The sequence below is a fragment of the Tursiops truncatus genome, chromosome 16, assembly GCF_011762595.2.
Source record: "Tursiops truncatus isolate mTurTru1 chromosome 16, mTurTru1.mat.Y, whole genome shotgun sequence".
In the NCBI taxonomy this organism is placed as follows: Eukaryota; Metazoa; Chordata; class Mammalia; order Artiodactyla; family Delphinidae; genus Tursiops; species Tursiops truncatus.
Window position 1 is genome coordinate 47,965,000 of NC_047049.1, and position 21,577 is coordinate 47,986,576.

The 21,577-nt window shown below is 42.0% G+C and overlaps 1 protein-coding gene and 1 long non-coding RNA gene across 4 annotated transcripts in view; one reads left to right on the top strand and one right to left on the bottom strand.

The window, feature by feature from the left end:
* BMPR1A (bone morphogenetic protein receptor type 1A) overlaps positions 1 to 16,918 on the bottom strand; it is a 146,155-nt gene extending 129,237 nt beyond the window's left edge. Inside the window, exon 1 of one of the 3 annotated variants that reach the window (XM_019925738.3) lies at positions 16,779 to 16,918. The gene's annotated coding sequence lies outside the window, so the exon portion shown is untranslated. The remainder of the gene's footprint in view (positions 1 to 16,778) is intronic. The other 2 variants (XM_019925737.3, XM_019925740.3) reach the window with 2 other exon arrangements.
* LOC141276655 (uncharacterized) lies at positions 1,303 to 21,309 on the top strand. Its single transcript, XR_012326545.1, has 4 exons — positions 1,303 to 1,515; positions 16,117 to 16,225; positions 16,349 to 18,714; positions 19,807 to 21,309. It is a non-coding gene; the product is annotated as an uncharacterized lncRNA (long non-coding RNA).
* The last annotated feature ends 268 nt before the right edge of the window (positions 21,310 to 21,577 follow it).

Genomic DNA, 21,577 nt, shown 5'->3' on the forward strand with positions numbered 1-21,577 from the left:
TCTTGTAGACAGCATATATATGGGTCTTGTTTTTGTATCCATTCAGCGAGCCTGTGTCTTTTGGTTGGAGCATTTAATCCATTCACGTTTAAGGTAATTATCAATATGTATGTTCTTATTACCATTTTCTTAATTCTTTTGGGTTTGTTTTTTTTTTTGGGGGGGGGGTTGTTTTTGTAGGTCCTTTTCTTCTCTTGTGTTTCCCACTTAGAGAAGTTCCTTTAGTATTTGTTGTAGAGTTGGTTTAGTGGTGCTGAATTCTCTTAGCTTTGGCTTGTCTGTAAAGCTTTTGATTTCTCCATCGAATGTGAATGAGATCCTTGCCAGGTAGAGTAATCTTGGTTGTAGGTTCTTCCCTTTCATCACTTTAAATATGTCATGCCACTCCCTTCTGGCTTGTAGAGTTTTTGCTGAGAAATCAGCTGTTAACCTTATGGGAATTCCCTTGTATGTTATTTGTCATTTCACCCTTGCTGCTTTCAATAATTTTTCTTTGTCTTTAATTTTTGCCAATTTGATTACTATGTGTCTTGGCATGTTTCTCTTTGGGTTTATCCTGTATGGGACTCTCTGCACTTCCTGGACTTGGGTGGCTATTTCCTTTCCCATGTTAGGGAAGTTTTCGACTGTAATCTCTTCAAATATTTTCTCAGGCCCTTTCTCTCTCTCTTCTTCTGGGACCCCTATAATGCGAATGTTGTTGCGTTTAATGTTGTCCCAGAGGTCTCTTAGGCTGTCTTCTTTTCATTCTTTTTTCTTTATTCTGTTCTGCAGCAGTGAATTCCACCATTCTGTCTTCCAGGTCACTTACCCATTCTTCTGCCTCAGTTATTCTGCTATTGATTCCTTCTAGTGTATTTTTCATTTCAGTTATTGTATTCTTCATCTGTTTGTTTGTTCTTTAATTCTTCCAGGTCTTTGTTAAACATTTCTTGCACCTTCTCGATCTCTGTCTCCATTCTTTTTCTGAGGTCCTGGATCATCTTCACTAACATTATTTTAAATTCTTTTTCTGGAAGGTTGCCTATCTCCACTTCATTTAGTTGTTTTTCTGGGGTTTTATCTTGTTCCCTCATCTGGTACATAGCTCTCAGCCTTCTCATCTTGTCTTTCTGTGAATGTGGTTTTTGTTCCACAGGCTGCACGATTGTGGTTCTTCTTGCTTCTGCTGTCTGCCCTCTGGTGCATGGGGCTATCTAAGAGGTTTGTGCAAGTTTCCTGATGGGAGGGACTGGTGGTGGGTAGAGCTGGCTGTTGATCTGGTGGGCAGAGCTCATTAAAACTTTAATCCACTTGTCTGCTGATGGGTGAGGCTGGGTTCCCTCCCTGTTGGTTGCTTGGCCTGAGGTGACCCAATATTGGAGCCTACCCAGCCTCTTTGGTGGGGCTAATGGCAGACTCTGGGAGGGCTCACACCAAGGAATACTTCCCAGAACTTCTGCTGCCAGTGTCCTTGTCCTCATGGTGAGACACAGCCACCCCAAGCCTCTGCAGGAGACCCTCCAACACTAGCAGGTAGGTCTGGTTCAGTCTCCTACGGGGTCACTTCTCCTTCCCCTGGGTCCCGACGCGCACACTACTTTGTGTGTGCCCTGCAAGCACGGAGTCTCTGCTTCCCCCAGTCCTGTTGAAGTCCTGCAATCAAATCCCACTAGCCTTCAAAGTCTGATTCTCTAGGAATTCCTCCTCCCGTTGCCAGACCCCCAGGTTGGGAAGCCTGACGTGGGGCTCAGAACCTTCCCTCCAGTGGGTGGACTTCTGTGGTATAAGTGTTCTCCAGTTTGTGAGTCACCCACCCAGTAGTTATGGGGTTTGATTTTATTGTGATTGCGCCCCTCCTACCGTCTCATTGTGGCTTCTCCTTTGTCTTTGGATGTGGGGTATCTTTTTTGGTGAGTTCCAGTGTCTTCCTGTCGATGACTGTTCAGCAGTTAGTTGTGATTCCGGTGCTCTCGCAAGAGGGAGTGAGAGCACATCCTTCTACTCCACCATCTTGAACCAATACACCTCGTTCAATCAGTTTTAATCTTTCTTATTTACTAATTAATATTTAATTGCCATGAATTTCCCATAAAGTTTCACATTGGCTACACTGGTATTACAGTGTGGTCTCACTGTAATTTACTTCTAAATTGTGTGACTTCAGTTATGATTGTCCCTTTAAGCTATCTAAAAGCTATTTAAAAGCTATGTCTCTTCCCCCCTGCCAAGAATGTAGGTGTTTTTGTTTTAGATTTTTTGTTTGTTCTGTATGTTTTTGTTTTTGGGGGGAGGTAAAGCATCCTCTTGCTGTTCATTTCTATAGGCACCGTGGTCAGAAAATATAACCTGTTTGTTTTTTGCTTTCTGAAAAATCTACTGATTTTCTTTGTGGAACAAAAGATGCTCACTTTTGGGGACTATTCCGTGTGTTCCAAAAGCATATATATTCTCAAGAAATCTATGTGTAGGGGGCTTCCCTAGTGGCGCAGTGGTTAAGAATCCACCTGCCAATGCAGGGGACATGGGTTCAAGTCCTGGTCCAGGAAGATCCCACATGCTGCGGAGCAACTAAGCCCCTGTGCCACAACTACTGAGCCCTCGTGCCACAACTACTGAAGCCTGCGTACCCTAGAGCTTGTGCTCCGCAACAAAGAGAAGCCTCTGCAATGAGAAGGCTGCGCACCACAACAGAGAGTAGTCCCCCCCTCACCGCAACTAGAGAAAGCCCACGCGCAGCAACGAAGACCCAACACAGCCAAAAATAAATTAATTAATTAGTTTAAAAAAAATGAATCTATGTGTAGGAACTACAGCCAGTCTTCATTAAGGATCTAGAACTGAGAAACGGAAAGCCACTGAATACCAATAGTTATTTTTTCTCCCCAAATAAGGTACACAACACCTTATTTGTTCAATGCATTTGATTCATTCTTCTCTCTACAGATAAATTTCTGATTGCTTAGGTATTTGAATCCCACCACCCTGACTAGGAGCAAACCCTCTGTGTCTAATGGCCTGAACACTCCAGTCACCAATGGCCCAAAAGCAAACTCCTAGGCAAAACAATCCAACTGGCCCCACTTGAATTAGAGGTCCATCTTCAGTCTACTCAACTATGGCCAGGAAGAGCAAGGTCGTTATTGTAAAGACTTTTTAAAGCTCACCCACAGCCAGGTCTCCTCTACTTCCAGGGACATGGAAGAACTACAATTCTTTACCCCCTTGCAGTTAGGTAAGGCCAAATGACTAGTTCCTACTACTAAAGTTACATACATAATTGCTGGTTACAAGATCCTCCAACGTTCTCCTTCCTTCCATAGCAACCAAGAAAGCCATGTATTCCAGAGGAACAGCTACAAGATGGCAGAGCCTCTGACAGGCTTTCTCTCAACTGCTTACTTGACCCAAGCTGAATATGGAATGAGAAACGAACTTTTCACTCTGTCAAGCCACTGAAATTTGAGAAATTTTTTCCTTAATGTGGCATAATTTAGCCTATTCTGATTAATACTGTCCTGTTAACCAATACCTCCGAAAGCTGCAAGGAGGTCAAATTCTCTCTATATTCTCTATTTATAATAAAATTGACATCACCAGTACAAATGAAATTTGGGGACAGAGTCTTTCTTTTCTATAGTCTCCAAATTTTTCTTAAAATAGTATATATATTTTTTCACAATCAGAGAAAAATACTCTTTAAAGAGCTAATAAAATTTCAATGGAATTAGCACTTTGGAACTAGAAACTTAGCCATTATCTCGTCTAGTCCTGACCGCTTCCATTCTACATAACAGAGAACTGAGACCTAAAGCATGTCCTGAATGAGACTATCCAACAGTCAATACTGGACTAAGGATAACCACTCAGGCCTCTGGATTGTTGAAATCAGTTAAGATAACACATTTTAAGATTTATTCTCTTATCTTTTAAAAATATACTTTCTACGATTTTCCATGGGTCTTTTCCCCCGCTTTATTCTAATTTTTACATATCTCACCACATTCTCAACCTAAATAAGGTTAGGTCCCCTACTAACCACTCTCCTAGTACTCTACACTTTTCTTTCCTAGCACCAATACTGCATTGTCATGACATAACTGGGTGAGTTTGTGTTTTTTTAATCTGGTCTCCCCCACTAGAGCATAAGCTCTATGAAAGCAGAACTCAGGGCTATTTTTATTCACTATTGTATAACCAAGTCTGAACAGTCTCTAGTCTGTAACAGGTGCTCATTACACACTTATCAAGTTGAATTATACTTTCCAAGTCTTAAAGACTTAGAAATAATTACCAACACTAAACTGATCATCTCAGAATTCTTGTCTCTGCTTCCTCAAAAAGACTGTTTCTTTCTCCTTAGAAAAGTTAAGGGCTCTATGCAAGTGCCAAGAAAATAGGAGGTTTTCATAAAGGGTACTGAAGCCTCCTAGAAATCAAGTAAATTAGGAATCAAGCTTTGCGAGGGAGATGGAGTTCAAATGTACTAACAGGAAAACAAAATACACCTATTTTGGTCAATCACACCTTTCCTCCTGTCTTATTAAAAAGGGAATTTGATGTAAAACATGAAACTAAAATTCCCCCACAATCCATCCAATCAAACTTGACAAAGAGGAAATCCCAATCATTTTAATTTCTTGAGACGGACACTTAAATCGTTTATTTTTAGGCTTTCTACTTTTCTAACATATATTTTTAAAGCTATAACATTTCCTCTAAGTATGGAATTAACTGTATCCCAAATTTTGATATGACATGTATTTTCATTATTCTTGAATCCCAAATAATTCCTAATTCTTTTGTAACTTATTTGACCCATGTGTGGTTATTTAGAAGTGCACTGTTTAATTTCAAAGATTTTCTCATTATCTTTTGTATTCGTTTCTAATTTAATTCCATTATCATCAGAGGACATTGTGAATGATTTCAATCCTTTGATATTTGTTGAGGCTTGCTTTAATGACCCAGCAAATGGGTCACACTCTATCCTTACTGGGTGTGATGTTCACTATATATTATGTTTTTTTGTTGCATCACCTGACCTTCCATATCTTTACTAATGTTCTGTCTGCCAGTTTGATCAGCAGTCAGTGTGGTCATGGTCCCAACCTAAAAGTTTAGGTAATGTACACAGTGCTTACAATGGGTCAAATACAGTTCTAAGATATAAAATACATTTATATTATATACATATGTTTTATGTATACATATGACATATATATATATATATATATATATATATATATAAATATAAACTTACAACCACTCCATGAGGTAGGAGCCGTTATTCCCATTTTACAGATGAGGAAACAGACACAGAGATGTTACTCAATTTATCAAAACTGCTGATGGCCCAGCTAGGAAGAAGCTGAGCTGGGATTTAAACCCAACCAGAGTCCATGCTCTTAACCACTATATATTTATAACACATGATCCTAGGATAAAATGTTTTCCCTCAAGTAGAAAAAAATTTTACTGAAACAGTACCCCCCCCAAATGGTTAAGAACTATTTTTTTATTAGAAATGCTTAAGATGTGAATTTTAAAAGGATACAAACATTGCATCCTCAGAATCAGGCAAACTACACAAAAACTATGAGTAGAAAAAGAAGACTGAAAATAATTATACTGAATGTCAACAATGGTTGTTATGAGATGCTGGGGATGTGTTTCCTTTTTGTTCTACTTTTCCATGTTTTCTGAGTCCTGAATATGTATCATCCCTATAGTAAGTAAAAACTAAAGAGCATTCTATAAGCACTGACTTAACTGACAGTGTTCTGCCTTAATTTTCAAGACGTAAAAAATGTTAGCAAAACAATGAATCACCAGAGATAATGGATACTAAAAAGTGCTTTGTAAACTATAAAGCTATTCAAATATTAGTAATTTAAGCATCCCAAAACCAAATAAAAGCTTTTTTATGTCTTTCCCTTTTTAAATTTCAACTGTTTTATTTATTTTTTTAGTTTTTCTAGTTTTTGGCTGCACCACGCTGGTATGTAGGATCTTAGCTACCTGACCAGGGATCGAACGCACACCTCCTGCACTGGAAGGCAGCCTTAACCACTAGACTGCCAGGGAAGTCCCTCAACTGTTTTTAAATGCCTGATTATTTTAAAACTTAAATATTTTGTCTAAACAAATTCCTAAGAGCTGATTTTTGAAGGGCAGAACATTAAAGTACCACACATCCCTGAATACTAACAAAAACGAAAGCAACCAACAAATTTACAACAGATCACACTCTTTTAGTATCACTGAAAATCCCCTGATCTGTAATCTAATAAAATGTTGATTCAGTGCTGAAGATTTCAATAGGAAACCCACATTTAATCCCCCAAAGTGATCTGTTACTTTTGGAAAAGAATTTTTATAACTCCTTAAGAAAAGGGAATAATTCGTTTAAAGATGACTTAATACACACTGTAACACTAAAATTGTCCATATCATAATTAGTTGTAAGAATATCAGCTCAGTCTATTTAGGATATGTTTCTCTTTCAAAGTTTCTTCTGCTATTTCTGCAACAGAACCTATGAACAAAGAACACACAGCTGCCTCGCAGATGTATAATTTCAGTGTTTAGATTCCATTCTTCCTAGCTTCATTCTGCAAGAGATTTTGGATTTTCTATTTCCATATGGTTTTTGACCTTCCTCAGTTTAGGTTCTACCTCCTTACATCTTACTCTATTTTAGTCCATTATTATAGAAAAACACTTCAAATTTGAAACACCTTAATTTTTTTAAAACTTGCACAGCTGAAAAGAGGAGAATATACGCGAAAAAAAGATGAACAGATAACTAGAACAAGACAGCCAAATTTCCAAAACTTTCTATTTCTATTTAGATAACTCCCCCCCACCCCATCCTCTTAATTCTAAGTTTCTTATATTTCAGGTTCAGACATAAAAGTTTAATGTATGCACAGAATTTCAGCTTTACTCACCTAATTTCATCAAATTCTTAAGTTATGGCAGAAACATTAAGCAGTAAGATTTTTTTAAATGTACACTGTATATACCAAAATGTTTACAGATGTCACCTTTGAGTAGCATGAATATGACAGATTTTTACTTTCTTCTCGGGGCTTTTCTGTGTTTTAAATTTGTTCAGTGAGCACCACTTCTGTAATAAGGAGGCAAAAAAGGCTTTTGTTTTGTTTTAAAGAGAAACCTGCGAGGAAAAGGATTCTTTTTAAATGTCTACATGCCATAACCACTTATGTTTAAAAATTTTTTATGGAACAACATAAGCAATTTACTAATATTCCAGAGGACAGTCTCAGCATCATTAACAGGTAAAAATCAGGTTTCATTTCTCAACCTATTTTACTCCCAAAACTGCCCCCTAGATGAGCTTATTCACTTTCATCTTCAATTGATGTGGCAGTATTTTTAAATTTTTTTCTTCCTGTTCTCTCACAGGATTTTAAGTGTATTCTAAGAAACAATACAAATAACATAATTATGTTTTACAAATATCTACCCAATTTCAACTACTTTAAGAGTAAAAGCCATGGTAAAGCTGTGAAAAAGGCTTGTCTTTGTGATCATCATCAACAATTAAACTGATATATGTCTCAGAAATGAGATATACAACACTAATTTTATTTATTTTAATTAATTAATAAATTAATTATGGCTGCGTTGGGTCTTCCTTGCTGCACACAGGCTTTCTCTAGTTGCGGCGAGTGGCAGCTACTCTTTGTTGCAGTGTTCAGGCTTTGCATTGCCGTGGCTTCTCTTGTTGTGGAGCACGGGCTCTAGGCGCACGGGCTTCAGTAGTTGCAGTGCGCAGGCTCAGTAGTTGTGGCTCACAGGCTCTAGTGCACAGGCTCAGTAGTGTGGCACACGGGCTTAGTTGCTCTACAGCATGTGGGATCTTCCTGGACCAGAGCTCGAACCCGTGTCCCCTGCACTGGCAGGCGGATTCTTAACCACTGCAACACCAGGGAAGTCCCAGTATACTCATTTTAAAAAATATTTACGAGAAGGGTTCTGGATGTTTAAAAAGTAACTGTATTCCACTGACCTTTTAATATCCTTTTTTCTACAATGCACAGGAAACATTAGGAAAGTCAAAGAATGCCAGTCAAAAAGTTACCCATGAAAAGTTTCTAACAAATCTTAAATATTAAAAAGAGGGGCTTCCCTGGTGGCGCAGTGGTTAAGAATCCGCCTGTCAATGCAGGGGACAAGGCATATTACTGAAATGTAGACAATAAAAGTTATCTGTTATCAAGTGACCATATTTTGTTGATTTGGTGTATATTTAAGATATTTCTGGATACTGTTGAAACATTTTTATTTCATGACATTTTTAAATGATTTTTTGAAAAATATATAAGTTTAACAACCTCACCAAATTTTAACAGCCTTTACTTTAACATTTCCCATCAGGAGCTCCTTTCAGCTAGAAATCTAAAATATTCTTAGTTAAATACAAATTTAAGACATTCAAGATCTTATATTCCTAAAATATATTAAAAAAATTTTAATTTCGAATAAGAAAACTACCTAAAAATTTCAATACACAAAACAGTATGACAACCACGCCAAGTCTCCTCCAGACTTAACTTCAAAACTGAGAGTCTGTAACATTGCAGATAATTTACCTAAAGGCTATGCTCAAAAGAGGAGATAAGAAAGCTGAGCATGGAAGAATACCACTGGTCACACGCTATTCCCTTCATTACCTGAAATGACTGCCAGGACAGGAAGAGTGACTTTTCAGCCAAAAGTCAGAAATCCAGTGCTGTCATCAGGACCCAAAGCATTATAAGACCTGCAATTTCTGTGACTAACTGCTCTACATTGAAGTCATGGAATTTTCTTTCTTTTTTTCTTTAAGCATAAAATAACCTTAAGGGTTATCAAGTCTTTTCACTTTTTAAGATAAGGAAACAGAGATCAGATAGTTAATGCAGTATCCAAGACCGCACAGTTAGCTCAGTGGTAGTACCAGTACTAGATGTTAGTTTATAAAAAATTAGAAGCCAATACTTAAGTGTTCCACTGCTTCTTTAAAATTTTTCATATTTCCCAAATTATCCACAGTAGGTGTACTGCTTTTATAATTTAAAAAGATCTATTTATTTATTTATTTTTGGCTGTGTTGGGTCTTCCTTGCTGCGCTCAGGCTTTCTCTAGTTGCGGCGAGCGGGGGCTACTCTTCGTTGTGGTGCGCAGGCTTCTCATTGCGGTGGCTTCTCTTGTTGTGGAGCACGGGCTCTAGGCACACAGGCTTCAGTAGTTGTGGCGCATGGGCTCGGTAGTTGTGGCTCATGGGCTCTAGAGCACAGGCTCGGTAGTTGTGGTGCATGGGTTTAGTAGCTCCGCGGCATGTGGGATCTTCCCGGACCAGGGCTCAAATGCGTGTTCCCTGCATTGGCAGGCGGATTCTTAACCACAGTGCCACCAGTGAAGTCCTGATTTATAATTTTTTTTTTCGCGGTACACGGGCCTCCCACTGCCGCGGCCTCTCCCGTTGCGGAGCACAGGCTCGGGACGCGCAGGCTCAGCGGCCATGGCTCACGGGCCCAGCCGCTCCACAGCATGTGGGATCTTCCCGGACCGGGGCACGAACACGCGTCCCCTGCATCGGCAGGCGGACTCTCAACCACTGCGCCACCAGGGAAGCCCTATAATTTTTAAAAGAGCAAAAAATGTTTGCTTTAAAAACTACTAAATACTTCCGGGAGCCCTCTCCCTCTCCTTTCTGGTCCAAGGTCTCACTCTATATAGGCCACTTTCTCAGGAAGGCCTTCCAAAGCACCTGCACCCTAAACAGACCAGGTTCCCTTATTACACACTCTTATAAGCTCCCTGTGATTGTGTTTTGTATATCTTAATATAACTATAATTAGATAATTATTTGTGAAATTATTTAATGTCTATCTTCTCTACCTAGGTCTTAAATTGCTGTTTCTCAGGGCTGTTCTAGGCTCTCTGCTGTTATATACCAGGAGTTCCTGAAATGAGGTCCATAACATAACCGTGAAATTATACACTTGTTACATTAGTGTATTTTTCTTCAGATACTCAAAAAATGACCTTTAAAAGGGTTAAGAACCAAAAGTAGTAGATTTATGTTGTGTACCTACCCAGAGCCATCCTTTCTTTGGGGAAACAACCACTTGCCCATCTCACATGGTTCCAAGAAGGCTATTCGTCCCTGACTGCTCCAGTGGGCATATAAGCCAGTTCTGGCCAATGATGGTACCCCAGACTCCATGTAGACCCGATAACAATCTCCCCATGAGACAGAATACATGCACCTGGGAAAGAAGTGCTTTTTCCCTCTCTTGAATCCATAGCAATAAGGCCCATTATAAGCCTAGAGTTACCAGTGGTCCTCTCTGCCAGATGAGGCCAAAAAAGAGGTAAGCAGAGGGCTTCCCTGGTGGCGCAGTGGTTGAGAGTCCACCTGCCGATGCAGGGGACGCAGGTTCATGCCCCGGTCCGGGAAGATCCCACATGCCGCGGAGCGGCTGGGCCCGTGAGCCATGGCCGCTGGGCCTGCGTGTCCGGAGCCTGTGCTCCGCAACGGTGAGAGGCCCACGTATCGCAAAAAAAAAAAAAAAAAAGGTAAACAGAGAAGAGAGACCCCCGATTACATCATCTGAACACTTAGATCCAGCCATACCTACTTCCAGTCTTTTCAAAAACGTGACGGGCGGGGTAGGAGGGGAGCCTTTTTCCCCTTTAAACTATGAGTTAGGTTTGTCACTTGCAAGCATAAGTCACCTGAGAGAGCCACCCAATTCCCACTGTTGAAATATACAACTTATATAGTAATCACTCCCAAATGTCTACCTCCAGCCCAAATCACTGTCAAACTCCAGACCAATATATGCAAGCAACTGCCAAGTAGAGCTCTCTACCTGGTGTTTCAGAGGATCAAAACTATTTTCCTCCAGAAGCCAGCTCTCCCTCCACTTTTTTCATCTCAGCCAACAACACACATCTACCCTACCAGGTTTCCGATCTAGAAACCTGGGAATCATTCTTGACAATCCCACTCCTCCTCTCTCCCCCAGCTAATTACCAAGTCCTGTCCATTCTACGCCCTAACTACCTGCCACTATCCTAGTCTGAGCCAGGATGGAACAGCTTCCCTACAGTTTCAGTGTCTTCAGTCTTCTTTTCTTCAAACTGATTCTCTGCTATGTAACTAATCTCACAAAACTGCAAATTTGACTATTTTATCCCCACACTTGACATACCACTATCCTCCTTAAGTGAACACCCAATTATATACAGATAGAGCAACAACCAAGCTCCACAGCTTCAGATGTTATTAGTGGTAGGTATAAAAAATGTATACAGTAAGAAAACAAGGTTCGTCAGAAACATAAAAGTATAGAAGAGTAACAATGTCCATAATATCAGGGTAGCTCAAATTCACCAGTTTTTAATAAAAGATACTCAAGAATATCTTTCCTTATCTAGTTTGTGCCTATTCATTAGTTCTATATTTAACTGCCCTTATGAACTTGGTTTAGGGACCCCCCTGAGTCCACAAGATGGATTCCACTAATCATCTGATCTCCTTAAGACCCTACTCTAGTGCTTTCTTCAAAAAACATTACTGGGATCTTTGAGCATGTCATTTTGTTTCTATCAATATTTTTATTTATTTATTTATTCATTTATTTTTGGCTGTGTTGGGTCTTCATTTCTGTGCACGGGCTTTCTCTAGTTGCGGCGAGCGGGGGCCACTCTTCATCGCGGTGCGCAGGCCTCTCACTGTCGCGGCCTCTCTTGTTGCGGAGCACAGGCTCCAGATGCACAGGCTCAGTAGTTGTGGCTCACGGGCTTTGCTGCTCCGCGGCATGTGGGATCTTCCCAGACCAGGGCTCGAACCCGTGTCCCCTGTATTGGCAGGCAGACTCTCAACCAATGCGCCACCAGGGAAGCCCCTATCAGTATTTTTTTAGCACTGACAGCCTTTAAAATATTGGCTATACAGCACTATTTACAATAGCCAAGACATGGAAACAACCTAAATATCCATCTACAGATAAATGGATCAGATGTGGTATATATATACAATGGAATATTACTCAGCCATAAAAATGAATGAAATAATGCCACTTGCAGCAACATGGACGGACCTAGAAATTATCATACTAAGCGAAGTAAATAAGACACAGAAAGATAAATATCAAAGATATTTGATATCATATCAAATATCATTTATATGTGGAATCTAAAGTATGACACAGATGAACTTATCTACAAAACAGAAACAGACTCACAGACATAGAGAACAGACTTCTTGTTGCCAAGGGGTAGGGCAATGAGGGAGGGAAGTATTGGGAGTTTGGGATTAGCAGATGCAAACTATTATATATAGGATGGATAAACAACAAGGTCCTACTGTATAGCACAGGGAACTATATTCAATATCCTGAATCAACTTTGCTATCCAGCAGAAATTAATACAACATTGTAAATCAACTATACTTCAATAAAATTTATTAAAAGTTGGCTATAAGGACTTCCCTGGTGGCACAGCAGTTAAGAATCTGCCTGCCAGCTGATTCACTTTGCTATAAAGCAGAAACTAACACACCATTGTAAAGCAATTATACTCCAATAAAGATGTTAAGAAAAAAAAAAAAAGAATCCTGCCAATGCAGGGGACACGAGTTCAATCCCTGGTCCGGGAAGATCCCACATGCTGCAGAGCAACTAAGCCCATGCACCACAACTACTGAGCCTGCGCTCTAGAGCCCGCGCACCACAACTACTGAAGCCTGCGTGCCTAGAGCCTGCGCTCCGCAACAAGAGAAGCCACTGCAACGAGAAGCCCATGTGCAGCAATGAAGACCCGATGCAGCCAAAAATAAATAAATATATAAATTTATTTATTTTTTTTAAAAAAAGAAAATCCCTTTCTTCAGAAGGGGTTCCATCCAGAATTAGAAAATGGAGAAGACTTCAAAAAGAGATGGAATTTGAAATGGAGCTTGACGGAGGCAGAACTTGTACATACGACAATTAACTATTTATGCAGTCCCAGTAGAGAGAGAGTTATAAGCAACAGCAGAAGAAGGGTGGAAAGAACTTGTGCAGGAAGCAAAAATAGTGGAAGATAAGAATCTGGCAAATCTGAGGCAAATCCCAAGGAAACAATTTCATTTAATAGAAGACACTGGAAACTTCTAAGTGAGGAAGTGACAAGAATGAGATTCAAGATTAATTTAGGCAGAAATGCATAAGTTAACCTGGATAAAAGTGGAAGTAAAGGCAAGAAGATCATAACATTAGGCCAGGTGGGATGAGAACCTGATTCAGCTAGCAGGAAAAAAAAAAAAAAAGATTGAAGAGGGAAAATTATCAAATATACAAATATATACACAGGACATAATATTGTATACAAGTATATCGAGTCAAAGAAATTTAAAGAAAAAAGAATTATGTGAAAACCAAATAACATTAGACGTGAAAACTCAATAAATAAATTTCTGGAAAAAATATTAAACACTAAAATTCACACAAGAAATAGAAAACCTACACAGATCAACAGCTATTAAATAAACTGAAATGGTACTCAAATTCCTCTCCAGGAAAAAAAATATATATATAAGCCTGAATGCTCTTACAGGTGAGTTCTGCCAAACTCTCAAGTAAAAGATAATCCCAGGGGCTTCCCTGGTGGTGCAGTGGTTGAGAGTCCGCCTGCCGATGCAGGGGACGCGGGTTCGTGCCCCGGTCCGGGAAGATCCCACATGCCGCGGAGCGGCTGGGCCCGTGAGTCATGGCCGCTGAGCCTGCGCGTCCGGAGCCTGTGCTCCGCAACGGGAGAGACCACAACAGTGACAGGCCCGCGTACCACAAAAAAAAAAAGATAATCCCAGTCTAAACTGTTCCTGAAAAGAGAAAAAAAGAAGGAAAGCGGCCCAACTCACTTTGCAATCTATTACAACCTTGTTACCAACATGTATTAAGAACTGTACCAGAGCTGGCATGAACAGATAGAAGAGTGACAATACCATGAAAGCAGAACCAATAGATGTTGGCTACAGACAACACGTGATGGGATGGGGAAAGGACTAGGTTTGGGATAACATCAACAAAAATAAGGAACACCAGGGAAACAAGTTTGGTAAGAAGGACGAGTTCACTTTGAACCTGAATAATCAGGTAGAGGTACGCATAAAACAATTTGAAAAACCAGAATTCAAGGGCAGAAGGGAAATAAAGAATAGAGATTTGAGAATTATTCAGACAGAAGGGTCTGAAACAATGTCAAAGGACCAGAGATGTATGAAAAATGATCTGAAAAGTGAAACTTGGAGAACACTTACATTAATGAGGAAGAAGGAAGAACAGAAAGTGAAAAGGGGCAAAGAGTAACGAGGTCAGTATAAGGTCACAGAAGCCCTGTTTTCATCTAGTTAATTCATACTTACCCTTCAGAACTGTCACAGGGTTCCAATGTAACATTTTTAAGAAGGCCTTCTGAGATTCTTCCAACATACACCAGCACCAGGTCAGGCCCCCATTTTAAGCTCTTATAAATACTCTGTACTTTATCTATACAATTATATTTAATTATAGAATTCATTCTTCAATATACATCTCCTTCAGTAGACTTTAAGCTCCATGAAGGCAAGGCGCCATATCTGTTGTTGCCTCCTACTGACTCGTGTGTTACGTTAGAATACAGTTAAGTATTCGTTGAATGAAATGGACAGGTGAATGGTGGACAAGGAAAAGTATTTCAAGAATGATGGGTCGATGTTAAATGCTAAAAAAACGCTCAAGCTGACTTGGAAAGGGGGCTTTAAAAGTGTTTATTAGGTTACAGGTGACCTTTGTGAAGGTGAAATCCAGATAATAAAGGGTTAAGAAGTGAATGGATCGCCAGGAAGTAAAGGCAGGAAAAGTAAACTGTTCTTGGCAATGTCTAGAGTTGGGATTATGAAGGAGTGAATTGTAATTTTACTTCATTTTGCTCTATTTTTTTTAACAAACATGTATCACTTTTATAAGGACCTAATTTATTTTTATTGTTAATATGATTTGAAAAGGAAAGGCAGCAACAAGACAGGTTGAGGGAGTAGCAGACTCAAGGGAAGGTTTTTGTAAATTGAAGCAATCTTAAGCACATTCGTACTTGTAAGAACTCTAAGACAAAAGAGTAACTTATACCCCATTAAGTAGGAAAGAAGAGAAAAATGAAATAAGGTGTTAACCAGGAGGAAGGACAAAAAATATTCTTCCACTAAGATGGAAGGAAAGAAGATGATAAAAGGAATCCAGTAAATTCTGGAAGGAGCTCCCATTGGATGCCTCAATGTTTTCTGGAAAGGATGTGAAGTGAAGAAAGCAGAAAAAGTTTGAAATGAGTTCTACGGAGAATGTGTGGGCGGGCGGGCGGGGTGGTGGTGCAAAACAGGAGTGGAACACTGATTCTGTTAAGAGGTCATTCTAAATTTCAACTGGCCTTTTGTAAACTGCAACCCATTTCTAGCTCAGAACTGCCCGTATTTTAGCTTTAATTTTAAATATTTAAATAAAATTCTAGTTCAGAAACTTTCTATTTCAACAACTTAAAAGTTATAAGCATTGATACATTCTACTTTAATTCAGACTTGAACTCCTCTTTTGAAATAAATACAATAAAGGAGTTGTTTTCAACTCAAGCAACAAATGAGCGATCATTTCAAGTATGAGTTTACTGAAAAGCACTCCTAAACGTCAGAGTGTCTGCAGAGAAAGGCTTTTTGTAGTTGTTGTTTAACTCTTCGCATGCCTCACTTTAACAGATCCTGAATAATAGAGAAAATCTTGGGTTCAAATCCCAGCTCATTTAGACAAGTCATACAACCTCTTAGCGTCTCGGTTTCCTCTTCTAAAAAATGAAGAATATACTAACCAGGATTATCATAGGGATTAAATGACGTAACACAGGTGAACGTGCCAAGTTCGTACTATGTACTCGGAACAGTTTGCTAACCGTCTGAAAGACAAAACCTGCAGCACTTTGACCAAATTAAAACATCCGAGAGCCTGAAAAAGCACAAGTCACAAAACGCCAGATCCTAGCACACAGCACATTATGTTTCTTCCCTGACGCAAGCTTTTTTTTTTTTTTTCCTTGCCAAACCTTTCCACTAGGAGTCTGGAAAGAGGAAAAAACGGTTACATTCAATCCAGCAGAAAGTTTTCAGAAACTGAAGTGCAGAATCACAACAGACATGGCAGCGGAGGCAGCGCAGGACAACAGGTGAACCTCCGAGAAACCTGGCACCTTCCCGCGGGCAAGTTTTGCGGGAGGGCTGGCAGTTCCTCCTGGCTCTACCGCCCCACGAAACAGACATTCGTTTTCTCTTTCTTTTTTTTTTTGCAGAAACATAATGGACAAATCGCGAATATCACCCTCGCAGCTCCCGGGCGGGGAGGTGAGCGCCTTTCCCATTTAAGGATTCAAGAATCGTCCTTGGTGGCGGCTTTCGCCCACACAGCCTCCCCAAACTCGGCCTGAAACCCGGGGGTGGGGAACAAAGAGGGGCCCAGAGGCGGGGACGTCGCGGGGGGCAGCCAGGGGGCCCGGGTCTCCGGCAGGGCCAGGCCCGGGGCGGCAGGGCCCAGTCGGCCGCGGCCTGACACAGCCGGGGCAGCGGGGACCCTGCTGAGCGGCCAGGCCCGCCGGCCCCCAGCTCGGGCCTCCCTCGCACTCCCGGCTCCCCCCGAAACTTCGCCCCGAGCCCGCGCCAGCTTCCCTGCCGCGGCCGGCCTCTTCCGACGCGCACACGCACTCTCCGGACGAGCCAACTCACCCGTACCCTGGGGAACTCATCCTGCAGCCCTCGGCGCGGAGCGGGGTGGGCGCGGCGAGCCGCCGGGGCAAGGCGGGGGCCCGGCTCGGCCTCCGCCCTGGGCGTGCAGCGGCCCCAGCCCGGTCGCCCCTCGCGCGGCCGTACGATTCTCGTCTCGCGCGGACGGACGCGGCGCAGCCCGAGCCTTCCTGCCCGCCCTCCTCCCTCCTCCTTTGCCGAGCGCCAGCAGGCGGATTCCAATCTCGGCAGCCGTCGCCGCCGCCGCCGACACTCGCCTAGGAGGGAGGAGTGGAGGCGGGGGGGCCGGCACGGGAGCGGGGTCTGGGGGGAGGGGCGGGCCTCCGCGAGACTGGTTGCAGCGCGCGCGCACTGGGAGGGCGCCCGCCCCGCCCGGCCGGGGACGCGAAAGGTGCCGAGCGCGCGGCGGAAGTGACCGAAGGGTCTGAGGTGCTCGGCGCCCCACTGCCGGGGAGGACGGCTGGCAGCCGGCAAGGGGGCGCCGGGCTGCCGTAGGGGAGGGGGGGTTCTCCTCCGCGCGGCCCCGTCGGCCCCTCCTCACCGAGATGCCCCATTGCCGCTGTGGCGGGGCTGGCCAGTGTCCGGAAGCCGTGTCGAGCAGACGCAGTGCTCGCGCCGTACACGACTGAGCGCCGTGGAACGGCGCGGGCATCGCGGCCCCTTGCTGCGCGCTGGCCGGGCCCCCCGGCACTGCCAGTGTTCCGGGGTTCCTTCGTGTGGACCCCTCACCCCGACAAACTCTAACTCAACAAAAATTCTGACACGTGAGGGCAGGTCAGCGCTTGCGGAATAAGCCTAATCGCTGAGAATTCACACGCCACGGCGGGGAACTGCCCGATCGTGGTAGTAGTGGTTGCGACAAAGAAAAGAATAATGTAGCCACAGTACAACCATTATTCACCCACAGCTCCCCGGCTTCTCTTTCTGGGCTCTTTGCCAGCGTGCCGAGGCGCAGGTAGGGAGGTGGAGGTGGACAGGCTCCGAGTGAGCTGCAGGGGAAAGGAGCATTTCCGCGTCGGTCCTGGAGCTCCGAGGCCTGGCCCGCCCGCGGACCCTGTGATGGAGCCCGTGAATTCCAAAGGCATAAGATGAGAAGCGGCGTTAACCCAACAGAACTGAAGTCAGCGGACTATAAATATTGCTCCCTTCTCTACCTTTGGCTCACTCCAGGGACCTCGGGTACACTCCGGAGTCTCATTCCCTCCATTTGGAAAACATAAATAATTGTCACTACCTCTTTTCTTCCATTTGTCCTCATTCTTTGGAAAATGCCGTTAAAAGTATTCAATGTCCTGGATGTGAAGAAAGAGTCTAGGTCCCTTTTTAACAACCAAATGTGACCTTGATCTCTTTGGTAAGTCTTTCAACGAATGTATGGTGTTAAGTCTCTTTACAAAAGATACTCTTTTTTAAAGTTACCTTTATAAAATCACTTTTTAAACTGTGGGTAAAAAGAGGCAAGGGAAAGAATGTGCCAGGCCCTGATGTTTGTGTTTTACACACATTCTCCCTTGAGAGACATTTAGATTCCAGGCCTTTAGATTCCATTTATATTCTTCTTTAAATAGCTAAATTCCCTTACATTCTTGTTTAATGGGTTTTCTTGGTCCATCTTTTATTCTGTCCCCCTTTTATACATCCACCTTTGCCCTTAATTCCTCAGATACCTTCCATAATTCCAAGTTATTTTTCAATTCTATTTATTCTTGAATTTTTTTCCTGAACTCTATACCTGTCAGGTTTGAGAGTCATGGATCTTGCTATGCAGGATGAATGTATGATACATGAGTTTCCCTGCATCTCCTAAAATTTGTCACTTTTTCAAGTTTTCTACATAGGACACTGCTTTGATATCAAGGGAAAGGGTGGACCTTTTGCTTGAGGAGATTCAGACTGATCGACTAAAGAACTCATTGATGTAAGCTGAGCAATGTGTCATGGCAGATAAAACTATGAGAAGTGTGTTAATATACCCTCTAGAGCCTAGTTCAATTTTCAGACATATGAATCAGTCTATAAAATAGACAACCTCAGGTTGGCAGTTTAGTACATCAAGTTTCCGAAATGTACAAATCTGTGTTGCCTAGGTTGTGTTATATGCCACTGCAGAAATAAAAGCAAAACTGAAGCATAAAATTTTAAGTCATGACATCTTTGCTTCTCTACAAAAGGATCTCCTTTTCAAGTTTTCGGAAATTTTACTAGACATCCTTTTGCTCTCCTTGGATAAGGCCCACCTTAGTGCCCAGGCTGAAATCCTTAGCTTTATCACAGCAGGCAACCTACCTACTGACAACTGAGCAGGGCATGGTGTTTTCTCTGGTTCCTGGCACATGTATGCATGCTGGCCTGTTTCTCTGGTTTGCCTGCCCACTAAATGAACAAGAGCAGCCAGGAAGCCCAAGGAGACATCTGGACACATATAGTCTGGCCCCCAAACTCAAAGGCAACACCTCAAGGTCCAAATTCAACATTCTCTAATGTGATGGTTTTCCTTTAAGTAGCTTAATAGAATGCTCTGGAAATGGGCCTTTTTTCTCTGCATAGTCTGTTTGAGGTACAGGTCTCAAGAGTGGTAGTTGCATGCCCAAATCACATAGCATTAGTTTGGAATGCAAAATCACCTTTCTCCTACAGTTCTCAGGACCTCAGGGACATTTTCCCTGATCACCTGTCTTAAATTAGCACCTCAACACAGCCAATTTTATTTTCTTTATGCCACTTTTTACTATATGAATTTACCTTGTTCATTTAGTTATTTGTTTATGGTCTGAGTTTCTCTGACCCTCTAGAATGTAAACTCTGTGAGAGCAAAGACTTTGTCAATCTTGTTCTCAACTGTTTCCTCAGAGCCTAGTTCCTGGCACATATCTAGTGCTCAATATTTGTTAAATGAATGAGTGAGATAAGGATAGAATTTCCTGTAAGCATTTCTGAACCTTGTCATCAAGACCCAGGTTTTTATTTATTTATTTATTTATTTATTTATTTATTTTCTATTTTCTTTTAGCCGTGCCACGTAGCTTGCAGGATCCTAGTTCCCTGACCAGGGATCAAACCCGGGTCCCCTGCAGTGGATGCGTGGAGCCTTAACCATTGGACTGCCAGGGAATCCCAAGACCAAGTTTTAGAGGGTGGCTTGGACTATGTTGAAAAGGTGAGGATGGATCAGGGAAGCTATGGATTATACCATCTTCAGTGAAAAGGAGACATCTGCTTTCAGGGAAGGCATTAGTTCGATAGAATCATCCAAGTTAATCCATCCAAAGTCATTTTCCTGCTGTAAAGACTTTATGAGGCAAAGTCAGCACTAAGTCATCGTGGGTATGGAGATAAATTAGAGTCCACTAAGGAGGGAATAGTGAAGGGATGCCCTTGACAGAGTGATGCTTTAGGTTGGTTTCAAACCCAATATTAATGGACAAGAGTGCTGTGAAGAGTAGAGGAAACAGCTACATTTTTCAGCATGGACACTACTACATCATTTTATTGGTTAATAATACCTTGTCATGGTTTAGAAGGACCAAGCCAAAACAGAAATTGTGTTTGAGAAAAAAAGATGGTTATATATAAATATAACTCAGTGCACAAGATAGAGAAAAGTTTAAAGATCTGAATTTGTTTTTTCTTTGTAATGGTATAATACTTGATTTCCCATTCTATTTTCACTTATAAATAACTTGCTCCTTTTCCCATTTCCGTTTTCACTTCTCCTTGTTTCAAAGGACTTGTTTCCTATGATTAAAAGATGGTTTAGTGAGGCTCTTGCTACAAAGTAGTCACCACTTGGTCCTGCCTAGTCCATGGTCTCTGTAGACCTCTCCCTACTATCGGTACACCTTTTACCATAGAGCCCAATCCTCTCCTGGCCCTGTGACAGGAAGACTTCCCAGAGCTCCAGTCCCAAGCCCAGGACTCAGCCTCCTGCTGCTTCTGCTGCCTACTTGGGAAGCCCTAACCTTGGCTCCGTCTAAGCACTGACTTATAGCCCTTTACTTGCTCTTGAAGCCATGGCCTTTTAGCCTGTGTGGAACTTGATTTTCTCTGCTTGTTGTCTGGACTTTGCTCTCTGGAGTCTGCCCCAGCCCTATAACACAGACTCTTCTGTGCACTGATAGCAATGCTTGTTTGCCTTCAGCTTTTTTCCTAGATTCTCTGAGTCTGTATTATATCCATCTATCAGGCCTCCTTTCCCCCGTTACCTCAAGTTGGACATCCTGATGCCTGCTGCTCTCCTGGACTACCACCTGTTGTTTGCTTACTGCTCTCTGGCTATCAGGTACTGCCTAGAGGGCTGGAGTTCCTCCCACCCAACACCTGGAGCTGGGGCCTCCCTACCCCAGCTCCACTCAGCCCTCGGTAAATCTGTCCTTCCCTGTCCTGTAGCAGTTCACCTCCCTGCCTTTCTCTGTCCTGAGAGCAGTGGGTTTATAACCTATTACACTTTATCTTTTAACCGGATATAAATAAAGACAGAAAGTATATGTGTGTGTGTGTGTGTATATATATATATATATATATATATATAAACATATATATAGTTGGTTTTTGTCTGGTTAAAAAATGAAGTGTAATAAGTGCTTGTAATATGTGTATATGTGTATGTGTATATATGTATATATATGTATATTTATATTACACGTATGTACATGTATAACCCATATCTGACTGTACTTACTACTCCTAAACACTGATTCTACTCAAGAATTCCTTTGGAAAAATAAATAAATAAATAAAAAGAATTCCTTTGGCACTAGTAGTCCAGAAATCCCAGCACCTGG